Source organism: Strix aluco, chromosome 10 (genome assembly GCF_031877795.1).
Source record: "Strix aluco isolate bStrAlu1 chromosome 10, bStrAlu1.hap1, whole genome shotgun sequence".
In the NCBI taxonomy this organism is placed as follows: domain Eukaryota; kingdom Metazoa; phylum Chordata; class Aves; order Strigiformes; family Strigidae; genus Strix; species Strix aluco.
Window position 1 is genome coordinate 1930216 of NC_133940.1, and position 21604 is coordinate 1951819.

General features: G+C 46.3%; 1 pseudogene; it reads left to right on the forward strand.

The window, feature by feature from the left end:
* The first annotated feature begins 11506 nt into the window (after nucleotides 1-11506).
* On the forward strand, nucleotides 11507-12102 carry LOC141927778 (olfactory receptor 14J1-like; annotated as a pseudogene).
* Nucleotides 12103-21604: the final 9502 nt, after the last annotated feature.

A 21604-nucleotide genomic window follows, 5' to 3' on the forward strand; every position in this document is an offset into this window, starting at 1 on the left:
TTAAGCTCAGATATGATGAAGCCTGCATCAGAGGTTCCCTGCCTGGAAGCCCTGCATCAGTGGCTTCAGTGCGACAAAAAGTCCACAGCTGATTGCTCCAAATTTATGTCTGCTTACTTCCATGGTCATGGGAAATGAGAGTGCTCTCCCTGTCATCATCAAGACCTATGGTGGAAAAAAATGCAAAATCACTCATCCCGGAAGGGACTTAGGGACGTCTCTAGGCCAAGCAAAAGCACTGTCAGTGGAGAAAGGAGAAACGAGGTTTGGGCTGTTTGTATGCTGGACTGTGTGAGTGGAAAACATAGGCCTATATAGACACCCATACAGTAGTGATCTCTCCAGGAGCTGATCTCAGACTCTCCACCTATCCAGGAGCTGGTCCTGGGATTCCCCTCATCCCTCCAGTAGCATCCCCCTTCTCCCTCCCCAGGAAATATCTCTCTCCAGCACAGTCATGAAACTACTGAGGCTGGAAGGCAGCCAGCTTCCACCTTCTTGATTTTTGGCAGGAGCTCCTTTCTCATCCATACCAGCCTCCTGCCATGTTGCTTCACTTCCTGCATGGCTGGGTGCCCTGTGCTGGAGCCTGAAGAGCTGATCCTTGACCGTCAAACAGCTCTCCCCTCTTCAGTGACGTATCCCCTGGGATTCTTCCAACCAGGTTCCTCAGCAGGCCAAAGCCTGCTCTCCTGAAGTCCTGTTCTTTGCCTTGTTCCCTTCTCTCAGAAGCCTCAACTCTACTTTCTCACCCCTGACTGTTACATCTTCCTTGTTCCTAAGTATGATTTCCTGCAGGACACCTCCCCTCACTGTCTCCTCCGTCACCCTTCTCTGGAAGATGTTGTCGATGAACTCCAAAAACCTCCTGGATGGCTTTCACTTTGCTATGTTGAGTGTTCAGCAAATTTTGGGATAGTTTATGTCTGCCATGAGGATGAGGGCTTCTTCCAGTTGTCTGAGGAAGGCCTCATCTACTTCCTCTTCTTCATCAGGGGGTCCATAGCAGACATCCACCCACTGCAGTGTTGACCAAGTCCCCTCAGCTCTCAGCTGACTCATCATGCTTGCCCAGGCATAGCTCCACACATTCCTGGTGCTCTCTCTTCCATAAAGGGAAACTTCCCTTCTGGCCCAGTCCCATGACCTTATCAGTACCAGACCCCCCAGGACAACACAGTTTCTCCAGAAGAGGGGACTTGTACTGCTCTTCAACTCCTCATGCTGTTCTCTTGTGGAAGACACCCCAATCAAGATGAGCCTGTGGCAAGCAAACAATAAAATCTGACCAAATGGAGCCTCAGTCCAGGGGGACCCTGAGAAACTCTGGGATTTGGCAAAGAGAAAGTCACTTGAAGTTTTACAGGGAAAAAAGGCCAGTCCTGCATCAGTGGGGGGCAGGGGGCAGATCGCCCCATACTTCAGGAAAGGCTGGCACCTGCCCGGCTGAGCAGCGACTCTGAGGAGAAGGGCCTGGGCACTACGAGGGATGCCCTATGAGCCAGGAGAGGATGGACATGATGAACAAGGGCCACTGCCTTCAGAGGAGCGTGGGTCACCCATATTACCATCCCCCTCAACTCATCACTGGTGTGGCCCCACACATATGGGTGTGTCCGAAGGTGTGGATCCCCATCCTGGAGAAGTGAGGAGGAACTGGAAAGCACTGAGTGGAGGTCTGCCAAGGTGGGGTTCAAGATCTAGTGCACATGACCTGTGTGGGGTGGCTGAGGGACTTGAAGCTCTTTGGCCCAGAGGTGTGGAGGCTCCAGCCATATAGCAGTAGCCTGAGAGTGACTGAGGGATGATTTCAGAGATGATGGAGCTTTTTCCTGAAGTAGGATACATCATGAGAAAGAGTTGATGGCACAAAGTGTAGCTGAGGAGGCGCACACTGGAGGAAAAAAATGTCACTCCTAGGGCAGTGCTGTGGTGCAATGCATTACCCAGGACTCTGGATCAGCCCAAAGATTTTTGTTTTAAGGAAGAGGCAGTGAGGGCAGTGAGATATCAGTAAAGGAAGGAAGATGCTCAGTTGAGAGCAAGGTGGGACAGCTGGGTGGGTGACTACAGCCTGCAGGGAAAGAGGCGAAGGTGATACAACACTATAGGACAGCCTGTGGTAGAGGTGACAGAGGGTTGTGGAAAAGCTGAAAGCCTCCAACAGAGTCAACCTCTTCCTAACTTTGGCTATGGCTGTTTCTGACACGGATGCCTATGAGGAGGCACAGTCCCTGCAGCACTGGGGCCTCATTGTCCCCTTGTCCCTACTCAGGATCCTGGGAGGTGCACATCTCCATCACCCACTGCCCCAGAAAGGCCCTGGGGAATGAGTGAGGGACAGGATCTCTCTTCCCAGGGGCTGAGGGTCACGGCTTGGCCCTTTGGTTAATGAGGTCAGGGCTTGGTCCTTGGGCTTCATGAGACAGATTCAGGTTTCCTCAGCATCAGAGCCACCTTTCCTTTGCTTTTCACTACCTGCCATCACTGCCTCCACATTTCTGCTCTAACTGGATCCTGGGGACATTTTGTCAACAGTGTCCCTCAGTGGGTCCCATTAAAGCCACAAGAAACTTCATAGTTTGTTTCTAACTTTGACTTGTTCAGCGTTTTCTTCAGCTTCTTCTCTGTGTCTGAGGTTCGTGGACTCAGCACCAAACCCATCCAAGGGTTCATTAAAATGCCTCGGGCTGGTCCTGTGCTGTGGAGCTGGGCCGGGCTCCTGGGACGGAGGGAGCTCAGGGCAAGTGGGCTACACTGCAGAGAGACAGCTCTGCCCAGGAGCAGCTCCTCTGCAAAGCGCAACAGGGCTGAGGGCACTGCCTGCAGGCACATGAGAGGAGTGAGGCAGAGAGAACTTAAAGGTGGTCTGGAGTGGATGGACGGCTGAGAGCTCACCGAGGGAGAAATCTTCAGAGCCCTTGACACAGTAAGTATCTCCATTCATGGCAATGAACATGAGCTTCATGGAGGGACCTTGTAAAGCCAGCACAGCCCCCAGGAATCTCCCTCCTGTCTAGAGGAGGAGGACGTGCTCCAGAGCAGGGCTTCCCTGCTGCACTGTCAGAGGGACAGGCCATGACGGCTGCCTTCTCCCAGGGACGGGACGGGACGGCTGCAGGGGTGTGCAGCCGGGGGTACAGCCATGGGTGCCCAGGGCTGTCCTTCAGAGCAGGGTCCCTGCACCCCAGGGGCTGTGTGCTGGGACAGGGACTCTGCCGCCTGCCAGGGTCAGCACTCAGCCTGCCCAGGGAGCTCTCCACGGCGCTGTGGGGAGAAGCTGTGGGGAGAAGGAGAGACCCCGGACAGGGCAGGGTCCTGCTGCTGTCCAGAGGGTGCTGGGTGGGTCAGGGCTTCTCACAGCTCCAGATCACCCCCAGGGCACTGGCAGAGGCAGCTTTTCAAGAACCTCATCAAGGCAGGGGCTACTTGGAAGGAAAGGTGCTTCCCAGGGTCTGTGCTTTCAGTTTCCTGCTGTGCTTGTGGGGGAATAATAATGCAGCCGTCAGGTTTGGACAAGAGGGGAAGACTCCTACAACATTGACCTGACAGATTAGTAGGTCTTTGGGAAAACTGATAAAGTTCCCTCACCCATTCATTTCCTACAGAAAACTCAATCATCTTGTCAGTGGTTTCCTGAGCTGCTCCTTAGGACTTGTAGACACAGAGATGCCCCTGGGCAGTGCCCTGCTGCCAGGATGGGTCTGCAGGGCAGAGCTGAGCATGCAGTGGGTGGGATGGAGGCTGTGAGCACTGACAGGGAGGAGAAAAGGGGAAAGACATACAGCTCGAGGCAGGGACAGCTCCAGGCACCAGAGACATTGGCAGGGACTGAGAGACTCAGGCTGACAGCAGTGCCTTGGGGAGATGGGTTCTTCATCTGTAGCTCAGCAACTCACCCTGCAGGTCCTTCCATGCAGCTGTGACCATGGGAGCAAGGTGCCCAAACCCCCTTCTAGCCTGTGGGTCTCTTGGCAACACTGTCCATGGGCCGGGGATAAAGCTGGGTCTTTTTGCCAGACATCCCATCTTCAGGGAACCAAAAAGCTCAGAGATCTTTACTGGGGAAGGGAGTTTCCAACTGGATTCCTCTGCTCTCAGCAACATCTGATTTCCTGTCTAGGGAACAGCTGGGTGTGATCCTCCTCCAGATTCCAGAGGTGCAAGCCCAGGGCAGCTGAGAGCAAGTCTGATGGACAGCCTGGCTCTCCTCACTCTGCACTAAGGCTCTGTCCGTTTGCATCCCCGGACTCTCAGTGGAGCACTTGTAGCGTAGCAGAAATGTCCAGGCTGTCTGCCTTCAGAACGCACTCCTCGGGTAGGACAGGGCAACAGGAGCAAAAACAAGAAAAGCAAAGCCCCACAGCTCTGCTCTGTAGCCGGGGGCACTGGGAGGGACAGGGCTGAAATCTCTATGATTTCATAAGTGAAGTTAAACAGCAATCACTGCGAGTTCCTCTCTGCCTGTTGGGGCACAGCAGGACTGACTCCTGCAGAGCCCACAGCAGAATCCCTGCTCCTCATTGCACCCTCAGCCAGCAAACACCAGAGCTCCAGCCCGGGAGATGCATGAAGGTCTTTCTGTAAGGACAGAGGCCAGGGGTGTGGGTTTCTTTTCAGAAATGGAGGAAGTTTTGCCCAGAGAATTCAGTCCTAACTGTTCACTGCTTTTTTCTCCTTGGACAGAGCCCCCAGTGCCAATGACAGACCAAATATCTAACAGGAGCTCCGTAATCAAATTTTTCATCCTTGCACAAAGAGCTGCAGCTCTTGCGCTTCTGTCTGTTCCTGGGCATCTCCCTGGCTGTCCTCCTGGGCAACAGCTTCATCATCACTGCCATCGCCTGTGACCACCACCTGCACACCCCCATGTACTTCTTCCTCCGCAACCTCTCCCTCCTCGACCTGGACTCCATCTCCACCACTCTCCCCAAAGCCATGGCCAATTCCCTCTTGGACAATGGGGACATTTCCTGTTATAAGTAGATTTCTCAAATTGATGTGAGTCAGAGCCAATCAAAATTTCAATTGTTTATTTAGCAAGCGGCAACAAGCAAAACAGCGCTGGGCGGCCGGGGAGTCCTTGCTCCACCAACGGCGCGCACTCACTTCCCGAGGGTCCGTCTTTTTTATATCCTCCGCCTTCCGGTATCGGGTCTCTCTGAGGGGCGTACTCTGCGTCTGCGCACTTTGCAGCTAGGGGGTCGCTCCATCCGGGTCTTCCTCGCGTCACCAACTCCTTGTATTTCCTGCTTTCCTGAGAGTGGCTCACAAAGCTTTTGTTTATATCTTACAGAGTATAGACACTACCCCCTTTTTTCTTCTTCTTCTCCCTTTTGTCTTTCTCCCTCTTTTCAGTCTTTTGTATAGTAGGAGTCCTTGCTTCAGCATTTCAACTTAGATAAGCACTTGTAGTCAGTTAGTCGTTACACAGTGTAATAGTTAAGATGAAGCTTAGGCCTACATAGTTTATGGAATAACATGTCACGAGTTCCCAGTATTTTTAATGGAATTTGATGAACAAACAGTTTACTGTCTATCACAATCCCCCCCTTTTTTTTTTTTATCATTTTGTTCATTAAATTGTTGTAATTTTTGTTGATTTAACAGGAGAGTTTTTTTCAATTTAGAGTCATTATTTAATTGGTCGTTTTTGGTTTTAATGAGTATTGGACGGGTGACAGATATCAGATATGTTACCCGTTGCATCATTCTTCAAGTTATGACATATAATATTATTGACAAAGTCAAACTGATTAAGATTAATATCAAGAGAACCACAATGGGGTGACACAATTTGTTCAAGATGCCTGTAGCAGTAGGTGACCATTCAAAAAGGGTGTCTCACCAGTTATGTTCTGCATTTTTTTTTGTTCTTTCCAAGACTTCGTGTATTTTTTTCCACATTGTGATGAACAGTTATTAGAGTTTTCTGTCCGTTTTCTTTAACTTTTTCTAAAATTCTAACTAAGTCTTTGTGTTGAAGTAACTCTCTAACCAAAGTGAGATTCATTCCAATGGGTGTAGGTTGTAGATTATGTATTAATGTATAATTGGATTGCAGGAGTTGGTAAGACATGACCGGGGTTAAATAGGAAAAGTCACATCTGATTATTTTTGTGAAATTGTAAACACAGAGATTTGAATAATTTTTTTGTCTCTACTATGACCTTGTCTACGGTTAAGAATTCACAAACCGTCCTCAAACATACACAACTTTTGTCAATATATAAGTACCGTTTTAGGATTTTCATTGGGATGGACCTCAAAGTGACAAATATTTTGTTTGGTATCTAAACAAATATCTTGTGTCTCAATTGTATTGCCTTCACAAATGAATTCTTGTTGTTCTCGTACAATGTAAGATTCTAGATTGACAGTTTGTCATTTTTCGTTTACCTTTCAGGCTCATACTCTATGCTCAGAAGGATAGAGTATGGTCCCGTTGTGATTCAGCCCTAATGCAATGACAGGATAAATTTGGTATATGGTGGCATTGTAAATAGTGAGTATAAAGGTAGTAGCTGTGTTTGTAATGGGGTCATAGGTAAAGTTTACCAGGTTCCACCAGGATTGGAGTTTCTTTTCAAAATGAGTAGCACTGTCCTAAATTATTCTCTGAATTTCAGTAGGAAGAATACCTTCTTCACCTTCTCTTATAATTGAGGTAGCTATCGACTGCATCCATATTTGAGTCTAGATGCAGCTGAGAGTTAAAGAGAGGTTATTTTGGAGTACACTGAGTGTATCTGTAATCAATTCATGATCTTTTATATTTACCTTTTCCCTTTTTGGTAATATATTTGACAACAGTTATTGGTTAGTCCCCAAAGTCAATAAGGAAGATTGTAAAGGTCGTTGTATATTAGTTAAATCACTAATTGAGGTAGTCACTTGTTCATTATCCCCTCCGAATCAATACTATTTAAAACTCCCAATCCTGTTCCCAATGCACTGGTTAAGTCTCTCTGCGTTCTTTTTGTGTGAGGAGTTTGTTTTTGTAGTCAGGTTGTTCATCCTTCGTAAGAAGTCTTTAGGAAAGGTGAACAGGTTGTCTGAATATTTGAAACATTATTTTGCATCAGCAATTCAACTTGTTTGAGAGACTACACCAGGTTAAACAGCATGTATTTCTAATAAACCTGTATTTCTAATTGCATATGGTCTAATTTCAAAAATTCTTGGGTTAAGCACGACTGTTGGTTGTGTTGGAACAGTATGAGTAGTCTGAGTAGTCTCTTCGGGAGCGTGGGTTGTGGTTGTAGTTTCCTCCTGTATGTTCAATGGAGATCAGAAAGATATAGTTTGATTTCCTGACCTGGTTCCTCTCAAACAAACTATGGACACTGGTTGGGTTGCAGTAAATGCATACCAACAGGTCTCTGATTCACAATGGGTTTGAGTTATTTTAGATTCTGTTTTGTCTCTGATAATGATTTGCGTAAAAGGGGGTTGACGGACGGTTTGAATTAAAGGGTGCTGACTTATTATCACATTTACATTGAATACTCTGTAGCCTATCTGTATCTCATTTCCTTTTTTAGTTGTCTAGGTATGGGATGAATTCTCCCATTTATATGTTTGGAGTGTTAGGTTATTGCTTAGTATGGTAGTTGCTAACTTTGTTCCATACAAATCTGTATTCATACTTCCTGTATGTCCATAATAAGCGTCTGTCCAAGGCCATATAATTTGGTTAGTTAGGGTATGTTCAAAAGGTTGGTGGGATTGGTTAGTCATTCTAGCCCATTCTGGTAGTGTATTCATTGTAGTTAATACACTTAGCCAGACTATCCAATAGCTCCAATAGAAGGCTGGCGGGATTCTATAGATTTGTATATTTTATTTTTTTTTTTAGTCTCTTTTGTATCAGGGTGTCTGGTACTTTCGTCTGGCCCTTCTCCCTCAGAGGCCTTTTTTTCTTCAGAGTAGGGCAGTAAGTTTTTCCCCACTTTGGTACGTCTCTGCCTCCTCTGCCTACTCTGTTGCTTAGAGCAGCAGGGTGTTCCATCTTCTCGGCAGCAGCCGTATTCTTCAGGGGTACGTTTGTCTCTATTCCGGGACACATAGGTCTCCCAGTTTTTATCTTTGACCGTGGGTTCACGACAGGGGACCCAGGGGATCTGCTTTCTACAGATCACCCTTAGGATCTGAGGGTGTTATTCAGTAGGTCAATTAGAGTGAGTGCACTCTCTTTCAGGATTTATCCCTTTAGTAAATATTTTCCATCAAGTTTTAGAATCTTCAATTATTTTCCTGTTTTTACTCCAATTTTTAGGGCCTGATTAGTTAATTTCCATTCTTGTTAATAACACTGATTACAACTAGACCAGAGATTTATTCCATGTGCATTATGAATCCCCCAGCCTTCTTTACATACATTATACTTTATGTATATAAAAGGAAAACAAATACAAGTTTCAATTGGACAAAATATTAGGGTCTCACTCATCGAGTCCTTCGTAGGTTCTTATCTCACAATGTGTAGAGAGCTCTTTCAGGTTTTCCGAAGGGTGACTCGTAGATCCCCAGGAAGGTTGGTCACTTTCCAGGCCGGATCCTGTATAGGTCCCTTTACTCGGCTTGCGTGTGTCCACCCCTTTTCAGCAGTCTGAACAGCAGTTTCTGTAGTGATAAGAGTAACATAGGGTCCTTCCCAACGGGGGGTCAAAGAAGATTCTTTCTATGATTTGGTTAGTATTTTATCTCCTGGTTGGATTTGATGCATGGTCACATCCAATGGAGGTCTTTGTACTACCATCCCCCGGGCCTGTAGTTGTTTTCTCCTTGTCATTAGCTGTATCAGATAGGATTTTATCTTTAATTCTTCAAGTTGGGGGTGATCTGGTGGTATTTCTAAATCATAGGGTATCCCACATAACATTTCGAAGGGAGAAATACTTACATCGGTTCGGGGTTGAGTTTTGATATTTAACAATGCTAAAGGGAGACACTTTATTCATGACATTTTAGTTTCTAATATCAATTTGGTAAATTGGTGTTTTTTGTTTTTTTTTTTTTTTTCATTCATATGTTCAACTTTTCCTGAGCTCTGCGAGTGTCATGGGGTATGGTATTGCCACTGTGTACCCAGGGCAGTCAAAGTTTCTTTGGTTACTCTGGATACCAAATGTGGACTCCTATCTGAGTCTATTGTTTCTATTGTTCCATACCGAGGTATAATTTCTTCAAGTAATATCCTTGTTACTGTGTGAGCTGTGGCTCAGGCTGTGGGAAAGGTTTCTACAAATTGGGTTAAATGATCTATAATTATTAATAGGTATTTATACCTTCCCACCTTTGGTAATTCGGTAAAGTCTATTTGTATTTTTGCAAAAGGTTTATGAGTCAATTCTCGCCCTCCATATACTTGTTTTCTTATTTGATGTTTATTTACTTTTTGACAAACGAGACATTCTCCTATCACTCGTTTGGCTATATCATATTTCTCAATGTACATGTATTTAGTTGTAAATTGATCCACTAATGTCTGAGTTTTCCAATGAGTGTTTTTATGGAATTGCTGTATTATCTTGGTAGTTATGGGTTTTGGGAGAACTTCTCTGCCGTCCGGGAGTTCTCATTTTCCATTAGCTTTCTGTTTAATCCCCATTTGATTTAATTTTGTTTGTTCTTGAATAGTAAAGTTTAAAGTTTCATAGGAATTTTCATGGAAAAAGCACTACTTAAACCCTGGTCTTTCACATACACATTCTATGCCGTCTACCCCGAAATCGTCCCAGCAAGCATAACAGGGGAGGTAATTATCTCCACAATTAACACACCGCTTTCTGGTCTCTATCGGATCATCCAAGTGCAGTGTTAATAGCGCTGCTCTCTTTACCTCTTGATCAGTAAGGTTATTCCCCCGTACTAAAGGATTGAGCCCCCTCTAGTGTCCCTTTAAGTGTACTACCGCAATTTCGCTGGGCCCTTGTATAGCTTGCAAAATTTGTGATATTAACTCCTGATGTACTAGGTCTTTCCCCCGAGAATTGATTAAGCCTCTCTCTTCCCATATTTTTCCAAAGGTATGTACTACTCCAAAGGCATATCTAGAATTGGTATATATAGTTCCCACTTTTTCTTTTAGTAATTGTAAAGCCTTTAATACTGCATATCATTCGCATGCCTGTGCATATTAACTTTCTTCCAAACTAAAGGGTTCCTTTGAATTGACATAAATGTTTAAGGCTTGACAGACCCACTCTTCAAAGGACCCAAAAAAAAACCCCAGGCCAATAGAGATGGTCGCCCCTGATTTGTTTCCCTCCCCGAACCTCCATATAATAATAAATCATTTCTACTTTGTCCTTACCCCACCTAAAGGGGTAATTTTCCCAATGGTTTAACATTAAGCCTAAAGGGCTATCTGGTGGTATTTGGGGGTACCTCACCTTGGGTCCCACACCACCTATGGGATCAGAAGGCTTGCTCTTCTTCTGTCCCATCTTCCGGAGTGCCTTCACACACTCACACAATTCGCTTCCCCCTTTTCGTGACCCAGTCCCTCGCGGGACATGGGAACTGCACTACCGAGGGGTCCGCACTCACTTCGCCCTGCTGGGCGTCTCACACACCACGCTCCGGGAAACCCAACCCCATCCGAATGGTAACCGGCCTATACTCACGCAACCCTGCATCTTCGTCCGAGGCTTCGTGCACAAAGATTACAGGGTTACCGGTATTCTTTTGCTTGTTGCCGAGTTTTGGAGTTCGTCGGTAGAGGGTGTGATGTGATAGCACTCAGCCGGGGCCGCTGAACTCAGCGGGGTGCGCCTCCCCGTATGGGGCTTCCCACCAGATTGCCTCTATCCGAGTCACGGCACCAATTTTGTTATAAGTAGATTTCTCAAATTGATGTGAGTCAGAGCCAATCAAAATTTCAATTGTTTATTTAGCAAGCGGCAACAAGCAAAACAGCGCTGGGCGGCCGGGGAGTCCTTGCTCCACCAACGGCGCGCACTCACTTCCCGAGGGTCCATCTTTTTTATATCCTCCGCCTTCCGGTATCCGGGTCTCTCTGAGAGGTGTACTCTGCGTCTGCGCACTTTGCAGCTAGGGGGTCGCTCCATCCGGGTCTTCCTCGCGTCACCAACTCCTTGTATTTCCTGCTTTCCTGAGAGTGGCTCACAAAGCTTTTGTTTATATCTTACAGAGTATAGACACTACCCCCTTTTTTCTTCTTCTTCTCCCTTTTGTTTTTCTCCCCTTTGTCCTTCTTCCCTTTCTCCCTCTTTTCAGTCTTTTGTATAGTAGGAGTCCTTGCTTCAGCATTTCAACTTAGATAAGCACTTGTAGTCAGTTAGTCGTTACACAGTGTAATAGTTAAGATGAAGCTTAGGCCTACATAGTTTATGGAATAACATGTCACGAGTTCCCAGTATTTTTAATGGAATTTGATGAACAAACAGTTTACTGTCTATCACATTTCCTACTTGGGATGTGTTGCCCAGGTCTTTTTTTCCTTTTCTTGATCTCAGCAGAATACTTTCTTCTCAATGTCATGGCCTATGACTGCTATGTTGCTATCTGCAAACCCCTGCACTACGGAACCCTCCTGAGCAGCAGAGCTTGTGTCCACATGGCAGAAATTGCCTGGTGCAGTGGGATTTTCTGGACTCTCCTGCACACAGCCAACACATTTTCACTACCACTCTGTCATGGCAATTCCCTGGACCAGTTTTTCTGTGAAATCCCCCAGATCCTCAAGCTCTCCTGCTCAACTCCTACCTCAGGGAAGCTGGATTTCTCATGGTTAACGCCTCCTTTTCTTTGGCAGGTTTTTTTGGTTTTTTTTTCATTGTGCTGTCCTATGTGCAGATCTTCAGGGCCGTGCTGAGGATCCCCTCTGAGCAGGGACAGCACAAAGCCTTTTCCACGTGCCTCCATCACCTGGTTGTGGTCTCCGTCTTTATCAGCACTGGAATGTTTGCCTACCTGAAACCCCCCTCCATTTCCTCCCCATCTCTGGAACTGGTTGGATTATTTCTGTACTCAGTTGTGCCTTCAGCAGTGAACCCTCTTATCTATAGCATGAGGAACCAGGAGATCAAAGATGCCCTGAGGAAACTATATGTATACATGTTATTCCAGCGTTAATAAGGTGCCCACCATCCTCGTATAACTCCCAGGAATTCAGTAAAATCCCAGCCTATCTCTTGTTCTTCCATTTGGTTTGTTTAGTTTATATTTATTTGTTACAGTTGTGATAATATTAATTTTGTATTATTCATACAACTTGTTCTTAAGTTTGAAACCTTATTCTTCCTTCTGTTAAACCTGTTGTAACATAAGGGATCAGGCTCTTTGCATAGCTAAAGAAGCCAGACTATAATCCTTTGCCTCTACTCCCATCTCCTAGATCTGCTCTGGAGCTGGGGCCCAGCCCCAGCAGGCAGAAGGGATTCAGGAGCCAAGGGCCCAGCTGCTCCATGGAGGAGCAGCCCCAGTGCCCCTCAGGGCTGCCCCTCGCTGCCTCGGCAGGCACTGCCTCTCTGCTGCCTGTGGGCTGGGGATACTGCTTCCTGGAGCCACGTCCAAGGACAGCAGCAGGACGTGGCCTTTTCAGTGCTGGGCTCTCCTCACTTCCACACTGTCCCGCTGTGCCCTTGCATTTGTGTCACCCCCCAAGCTCTTCTGTAGCTTTTGACAGTCCCATTGTGTCCACAGTGGCACCCCTGTGGCTGCAGGCAGGAGCAGGCCATGTGGACCATGGTGTCAGAGCTGGTCTCCGTGCCAGCAACATCAGCAGGGCCAGAAGCCTGGATGCCTCTTCCAGTGCTTAGGTTGGGAATACACCAGTGGAGCTGTTCCCTCAAAAAGACTTTTGGTCTTCTGAGGTTCTTGATGGAATCAGAGAGACAATCTCAGAGTCCCAGGGGGATCTGTTAGGGATGAAGGGTTGGACAAAGACCTCCCTTCTTGGTTGCACATGTCGATGCAGACAGCAACTGGTGTTTTATTTTTCTGCCTGTAGCTGTCCCACCTGCAGTGGGACTCATGTCAGAATCCATCCTGGAGAGGAATCAGGAGCTGCCAGGAGAGCTCAGGGGATCTCCAGGGACAGTGTGTGAGTCTGGGTGGACAGTGTGTGGTGCTTCATTAAGTGAGTGACCATCTAAGGTAGAGCATCTTGGAGGAAAAGGTGAACCTGTGGGCTAACAAAGGATCTGCAATGCCAGGAGATCAGGAACGGCTGGCCAGGACAGCACAGATACGTTCACATCAGGAAGGGCTCTCTGGGGAGCAGGGATGGCTTTGGAAAAGAGCAAGGGAGCATTTTTCTGCTTGTTAGGAGGAATCCCTGAAAAAGAAAAACCTCTTCTTACAGGCACCCGCTTTGGGCAGGATGTGCTGTCACCTGCACAGGATTCTTGTGCTGGCCTTGGGACAGAGGCTGACTCTGACTGTGAACATTCAGTCTGTGGTGCCTTGGTCCAGGACCACCTGGACCCAAGACCAGAAGTTCTGCAGTTTCACCAGCCTCCATTTCCTCATCCCATGGTGAAGCTCCATCCCTGGGGCTGATGGGAAGGCTGAGACCCTGCTCTGCCTCCCAGCAGCTGCTATACATTTCACAGCAGGGGCTGTGGGGTGAGTGCCCAGAGCTCTGCAGCACCCTGCAGCCCAGACTGGGCTTCATTGTGGTGCTGAGCTGGGGAGCAGGCAGGGAAGATGGGAAGAGCTGGGGTGGGCTTGGCCTGAAAGTGCCCGGGAGAAGACAACACCTATGTCAGCTGAGCTGTGCGACCATGCAGGTTGATCATGCAGACACCCATGCTCCAGTGGATGTGTGGTATAGAGCCCAGTCTCCTGGAGGGGAGCAGAGACATGCAGATGCAGGAAAGAGGAGGCCAGTCTGTACCCTTGGTGGCATGAACAGACTGAAAAAGAGTCCCAGGGCATTTATCACCCCACCAGCCTCCCCCATCAGCCATTTCAAGCACTGGCCACTCTTGTGGTTTCTGTCCAGCCAGCAGCCAAACACCACGCAGCCTCTCACTCACCCTCAGCTGTCCCAGGGAATGGGGGAGATATTTGGAGGGGCAAAGTTAAGGAGGATCCTTGGCTGAGATAAAAAAAATTCAATAATTAAAATAAAATAAGCTAATAATAATAATAATAAAAGTAGAAAATACAAACAAAAATACAAATGCACAAGGCAATTGTTCACCACCCAGTGACTGGTACCCAGCCTGTTCCCAGCCAGCATTCCCAGAGAAGACAAGGTCTCAAAACTACTATCCCAGGAGTAAGAGATCCAGCTTCCTGGTCAACCCTCATCTACACACTGAGCATGATGTTATATGATATGGAGTATTTCATTGGCCAGTTTGGGTCCATTGCTCTGGCTGTGCTTGCTCCAAGCTTCTTGTGCCCTTGCACATATGCAGGACAGGGGAAGTTGGAAAGTCCTTGATTTCTTAGAAACAACTGAAAACACCAGTCTATTATCAACATTCTTCTCATACCAAATCCCCTACTGAATACAAAACACAACACTGTTCTAGCTACTAAGAAGAAAAACTAGCTCTATCACAGCCAAAACCAGGACAGTATCCACCCCTTTTTCCATACCATTAACATTATGCTCAGGTTCCATGTTTCCCACAACTTTCTAATTAATCACCATCCTTTTTCCTATTTTTTTTGTTGTATTCACAAAGATATCATTCCTTTTGTCTATGGGCCATCCCTCCAAAATGTGTAATGAGTTCATTTAGTTGATAACTTTGGGTTCCATCTGTCATGACAATCTTTTAAGGCAGGAGGGGTGATGCAGAGTGTTCTCAGCCAGCGGAATGGGTGACTTTGGATGCAGCAGGAGGATGGTGTGTAGTCTGTGCTACAGTTGGAGCTCGTAGCTGATGTATCTGGCACAGTCCATGCTCATGATCTGTGGCCTGAAGATGTCAATCTCAAGGAAGTTGCTGGGCACCAGTTGCTGAAAACAGCTGTCTCAGGGAGTTACAAGTCATCTCTTTCACCACCCCATGGCTCACACACTCCAAGTACTTCTTCAACCACTGTGATCTGTTCAAAGTGAATAGGAAAGAAGACAGAGGAAAGAGAAGAGAGAAGGCAAGAGAACCAACATCTAACTGCTGCAAGGCCTATCATTAAAAGTACAGTATCATAAGGCTGATACTTACAAGCTGTATTCCTCAGCCCACAAGCTCTAAAGATTTGATTAGTGATGTGATCCATGACCCGGGGAACCTCCGCAGCAGCACCCAGGCAGAGGCACACAAGTGGGGACACAGGCGTCATGGACATGAGACCTTGCTAGTCAAGAAAAGGAGAAGAAAGAAAGATCTCAGGCTGTCCCGATCCAATGTCGGGGAGGGTTCTTAAACGATCCCAAGAGCGAGATTAAGACACAAACGAGGTGAGATGCTGTATAGCCTTGTGAACTTTATTTGCCGTAACAAATAGTAACAGCGATAGGACAGAGAGGAAAAGAAGGGGAAAGTCAGAATCCCTAAGCAAGAAAACGGTAGAGATGCAGCTAATTACCACCACCACCACCAGGGATCCAGCGATGCTCCGTTGGCTCGGGCTCGGTGCAGATGATGATGCTCCAAGCTCCAAGCTCCGACGAGGTCCCAGCTCCAAGTAACCAGCGTCGAAAAAGGGTGCACACCGAGGGAGGAGTACGCAGTCCTTTTATTGTCCCAGTCCCCTCAACCTTTCCAAAGAGTCCGCCCATTTCGTGCCAGCCTGCACGTCTTACCCCGATCATGGGGCTCATGGTCCCGTGGTCCTCCATGCGCGGACGCCCAGGCGCTCGCACTGGTCGTGCCAACCCGCACGTCTTCCTCACCCCGATTTAGCTTCAGGTGGATGTCGTCGGGGACCCTTTGTCTCCTTCAGAACGTACTCCTCCATGGCAACAGGGTGCCGAGGCCAGGAAGTGGTGGTGGTGCAACAGCAATGTTGAGACAAGCAAAGTCTAACACAGTTCCTTACACCACCCCGTGGCTCAACATTGCTGTCTTCATGGTGGCGTGAAAGGTAACGGTACAGAGAGAGAGAGAGAAAGACCAGAAAAAGCGCAAAATACAATAACAAACAAGATTTCCAGCAAATTTTTCATGAATAACAAATATGAACATCTTTAACTAACAAACATATAACCAATAACATCTTATAAACAAATTTTAAGGCTCCAATGAATCAGCAGAAGAACATGACGGCAGTTCACATGATTGACATTTACAGGGACAAAACAGAAGTATTACAATAAGAATTAAGATAATGGTCATCAAGGCAAAGCCTGCAAAGTGAATTAAGATTAATCCTAATGTATGTTCCATTTTTCCCGCGGTTTTAACAAAATACCACAGAGTGTCTGAGGCCCTGGCAGTCCATGCTGTCTGCTGCTCTGGTCTGCAGGAGTTGGGGTCAGCATGCGCAGCAGGAAAATCGCTTTCCAACCCCCTTTTCCTAATGCGCATGCGTCATTTGGGCCTAGAAACTTCTATCCCAAATTTAAACAAAGGTAAATAAACAACAGTATTCGTAACAATGTCAACAATACTCTAAACAAACATATAAAAAGTTAACAGTAACACTATTAACCAAACAAAGTTAAAGAAGATGTGTCCCAGACCGGGCCGAGGAATGTGCTGTCGGTCTTTGGGGACGGGGAGGGGAAGGAGGTGGTTGTTTACATGAACAGGTACAGCTACAAGACGGTTTACATGGACACTTACAGGACGAACACATACATGCCGCAAGAGAAAATATAGCAAGAGCTAACAAAGCAACAGCCACAAAATTCAGTATTAAAAGGGTATACATTCTGGTTGTTATCATAGACTGCGTAGCTGAAGATAGATGGTGGTCTGACTCGCCTGAGTCGGGGATCCGCCAAAATGGACGCCCCCAGCCCAGAGCACATGTGCTGTTTAGGCCTAGAAACATCTATAAGGCTCAAATGATTGGGACAGTGACAGGCTTTGGTTGGCGAATGATACGAATTTGCTTTACACCATCAGGTGAGACAGTAGATATAAATTGCATGTTAGAAACAACACATTGGATTAACTGAACAAAACAAGGAATAATACATGGCAAAAACATCAAAGCGGCAAATGCACATAGGAGATAAAATAGAAGCTGCTTTACCCATGGTGCTCCAGGTAACCAAGACCATAAATCACCATTCCAGCCATTCCATGTTTGAACAGGGACATGAGCTAGTTTCCTAATGTCTGTGGTTAGCTGAAGGACTACTTCACCTACATCGTCTATTTCCAAACAACAGTTAGAAACATTTAGTTTTCCACATACTCCTCCCTCTTCAGCTAGTAGGTAGTCTAAAACCATGCGATGTTGAAGGACTGCAGTGCGCATCTGTTGAGATTGTTGAGTTAAAAGGTCTATAGCATTAGCAGTTTTATTAGTAATAGTTTCTAAGACTGCTTGTAGTTGAATTATACGGTTCAAATTATAAATTGGTTCTCTTGCCCCTGGTATCAGTTCATTGGGATTCCAAGAGGCAGGCCCATAATGCTCAATAATTCTTTCAGGGGGCCACTCATTTTTCCCCCACTTTTGAGTTCCACCTATTTCAAACTCAACAGATCGCTTGTTGCGGACAATCCTTTTGTTTCCTAGCTTATCATATAGACTTATTCCCGATTGAGGACTATCCGCCTCTGGGAGAAGGAAAAACAGAGGTCGGATAATCCCTATATAGCAAATCCCTGACCAATTCGCTGGTAATTCTTCGTAGGCAGTATGTCCACATATCCAATAATGGCCCTTTTTGGCTTTTGTACCTTTGGCAAATGGTCCATCTGCAGTCCTTGGGGTTTGAAAATAAGTTGTGTTTTTACTTCCCAAAGGGCTGAAAACCTCATTCAGGTGATTATTTATCCGGATGGTACAATACCAGGACCCAGTGTCGTTTTTCCACTCACAAGTTTGATTATAAAAGTTGTTTCCTTGTAATTTGGCATATTCGGTTTCATTTTTGTTTGACCAAAACCCTTTGAATCCTTTGCTGCGTCCTTGTTCATTAAGCCACAACCATATATAAATACCTCTATCTTTGTTAACCAATTTATGTGTGAGTGTCCATTGACACTTACTTTCCCCCACATCAACTCCTCCTTCCTGAGTACGATTCAAGCAAAATTTACCCTTTATTAGAGAACTGGACTGGCCATGTTCCACTATCATCCCAGGTAGTATTTCCAGTGTCGCTGTAGTTGCTTACAATCTGTGATGGGGAAAGTGGTACAGAAGCCCACGGCCAGCTTGATAATCCTAGAGGTGCTCCACAAACCCAACAGTGACTTAGATTAAAGGTTTGACTTACAGTCTTTGCTAACAAAACAAATTCATTATCCTCAAGGGGGTTATATGGTTTGGGTAAAGGTGGGGTAACTGGCTTCCCTTCAGTTTTATAGGTAAATCCCCAAATAATATAGCAAAAATTAACATACACATCTTAACCAAATTACATTAAAATCTGCGTCTGCTTCACTCCTGTGGGTGCGTCTGTGTCGCTTGCTTCCTCCTGAAAATGAAACAAAACCCAAATTCGCTTCTTGGGTTAGAAAGAGGGAACAATCCATCTAGTGTGAATCCTATGAGTTTTTCCACAGCCATCTTTTGCCTTCCAGGTGTATTTGTTAAGGGGCGTGTCCAACACCAGTCGCACTTTGCCCACTGTGGGAAGCTCAACCAAGACAGGTTGTCCTGGAAAATGAGATGGATTGCTAGGGTGATCAGGGCCATGTGGGGCTGGCATAATTGTTGGAGGTTTTGGACAGAATGCTGTGATCTTTGGGCATCCATTTACTCCCCAGCGACTGTGGATGCTGGTCACTGCATTCCACACTCGCTCAGCCCATCCTGGCTTATGTGGTTTGAGGAAGCGTTTTAGTAGACCATTTGTTCTTTCCACAATTCCATTTGCTTGTGGGTAATACGGAGTATGAAACACCCACGAAATTCCCTCCTGGGCTGCCCACTCTTGGACCACTTCGGCTGTGAAATGTGAGCCATTGTCTGATTGGATTGACTGTGGTTTGGGGAAAATTCCAAACCATTCTTTCAGGGCTTTTACTGTGTTTTCTCCTGTCGCCTTGGCACATGCTTTAGCTTGCACTAGTCCAGATACTATCTCCACACCTACCAGTATATAGTGCTTTCCTTCTGATTTTCGAAAGGGACCGATGTAATCAATCTGCCAGGCCTCCCATAGGCCTTTTCCCTCTCTTAAGTGCAGGGGGTCACTCTCCAGAGGGTGTCTGTCCAGACAGACATGGCATTGCTCACAGGAAGATATACAAGTTTTACATTCTTCCCGGGGTAACTGGCCACCCTCGGGCTTGTGCCTCACAATAGAGGTCCTTAATTCCTGAATGTCTCCGTTTTACATGTAGCCATTCCAACAGACTTTCCCAATCTTCTGCTATCTGGGTGCTTTGTAGGGGAGCCAGCCGGGCTAGTTCATCCACCTCAGCATTCCAGCGGCTCACTGGGGTATCATCCTGCTGATGAGATGCTACCCATGCTACTGCAAATTTCCCTTGTCTGGCAATGGTAAGGATATCCTGCCATTTTCCCTTTTGCCATACAGGTATTCTATTGACCTCCCATCCATTTTGTTCCCAGAATGGAAGCCATTCAGTGCAACCTTTAAACACAGCGTAAGAGTCAGTATAGATACAGACAGAAGAAGCAGATTGAGCCTCCTGTTGGAAAACGCTCCACACAGCAACTAGTTCTCCCACTTGTGCACTACCTTCTCCTTCGGTAATGATCTGTTCCTTGGTGTCTACCTGAAGTGCCACAGCTCGGTATTTCCAAATTTTCCCCTCTCGCTTTGACGAGGCATCCGTAAACCAGACATTTTGCAATTGTCCAGAAAATAGAGGAGCTACTTGTATTACAGACAAAAGCTCGGGTGTTTCCCTATCTGGGTTTACTTCATCTTGTATATTTAGCACCTTTGTGGCTCCTTCAGTTACAGAAAAGATTTCACAATAGTGTTCTATTTGTGCATAAAATTTTCGAACAGAGGCTCTCTGGGCCACCCCGTCAGGGGGTGGAGTTCCTGTCAAAACTGCTTTGATCACTTTAAATGGGCCTCTGAGAACTAAAGGTTGTTGCCGGATGGTGCGTTCGGCTTCTCTCAGAGCTAGGCTAACTACGAACAGGTCTTTTTCCCAAGTTGTATACCTTTTTTCAGCATCTTTAAAGCTATAAGAATAAAAAACAATGGGCCTAACAGGACCCTCTGGACCCTTTTGCCACAAATGGATGGACAGTCCAGTCTTGGCCAACCCCCATTCAGTTTGAACCGGATCTGTTGGGTGAATTGGACCCAGGGCTTGGTAGGCACTCGCTTCAAACACCAACAGCTGTAAAGCCTCATCATGGACCTGAGTCCACTCCCACTGAGCTCTCTTTCTCAATAAGTCATACAAGGACCTAGCAATAATTGAAAAATCAGGTATCTGTTTCCTCCAAAACACAAGCAACCCTAAAGGCTGTAAGTCTTTCTTTGACTCTGGCATCTTGATCTGATCGAGAGAGGAGAGAGTATCCGGTGGGATACACGTCATGCCTCCCTTCCACCAGATTCCTAAAAATTTTACCTCACTTGAAGGGGTCTGTATTTTCTCACGTGGAATTGTCAACCCTATATTTTCTACATGGGTAATGATATCTTTTTGAGTTTCTCTAACTTCTTCTACCTGACTCCTTCCTATGAGTACATCATCTATGTATTGATAAATCTTTACCTCTGCTTTTCTGGGGATTGTTTCTAACTCTTGCGCTAGAGCATGGTGAGCCAGCGTGGGGGAGTGCTTGTATCCTTGAGGGAGTCGTGTAAAAGTATACTGTTGTCCTTCCCAGGTGAAGGCAAAGCGATCCTGGTCCTCAGGTTGTAAAGGGACCTTAAAAAACATATCTTTGACATCAATTGTTGCCATGACAGGGTGGGATTGTTCCTGAATGGTTGCTATCAATTCAGCAATGTTTGGTACAGCAGCTGTTAGTGAACCTGTGTTGGCATTGAGCCTCCTATAGTCTATTGTCAATCTCCATTTGCCATTTGGTTTTTGGACCGGCCATCCTGGAGAGTTGAAGGGAGAGTGAGTGGGGACCACAACCCCTTGTTTTTTCAAATCTTCCAGAACTGGTGTAATTCCCTCCCCTGCTCCTAGAGGCAATGGGTAGGGTTTAACATTTGTCAGTTTGGAGGGAGGTAGGGTAGGTGCCGCTTGCAATAAACGCATTTCTGTTTCCAATGTTTTGGCCAATTGCCTGATCTGGGGGACACTAAAAGACCATGAGTTCCCCTGGGCGTCTCACCACTGTCTACCCTTCAAAACATCTATACCTAAAAGATTCATCTGGAAAGATCCTATGGCCACCATAGTGTTAACAGGGCTTTCTTCTCCAGGTAACCAAAGTGTCACTGGAGCCATAGGTACTGACTGTGTTTTTCCCAGGGCATTTAAGACAATTAGATTTCTAGATGGGATGGAGATTCCACACTGTTCTGCTTCAGTCCGCGTTAGCGCGGTAATTTGTGCCCCAGTATCAATCAGGAATGTTACTGGTCTTTTTCTTT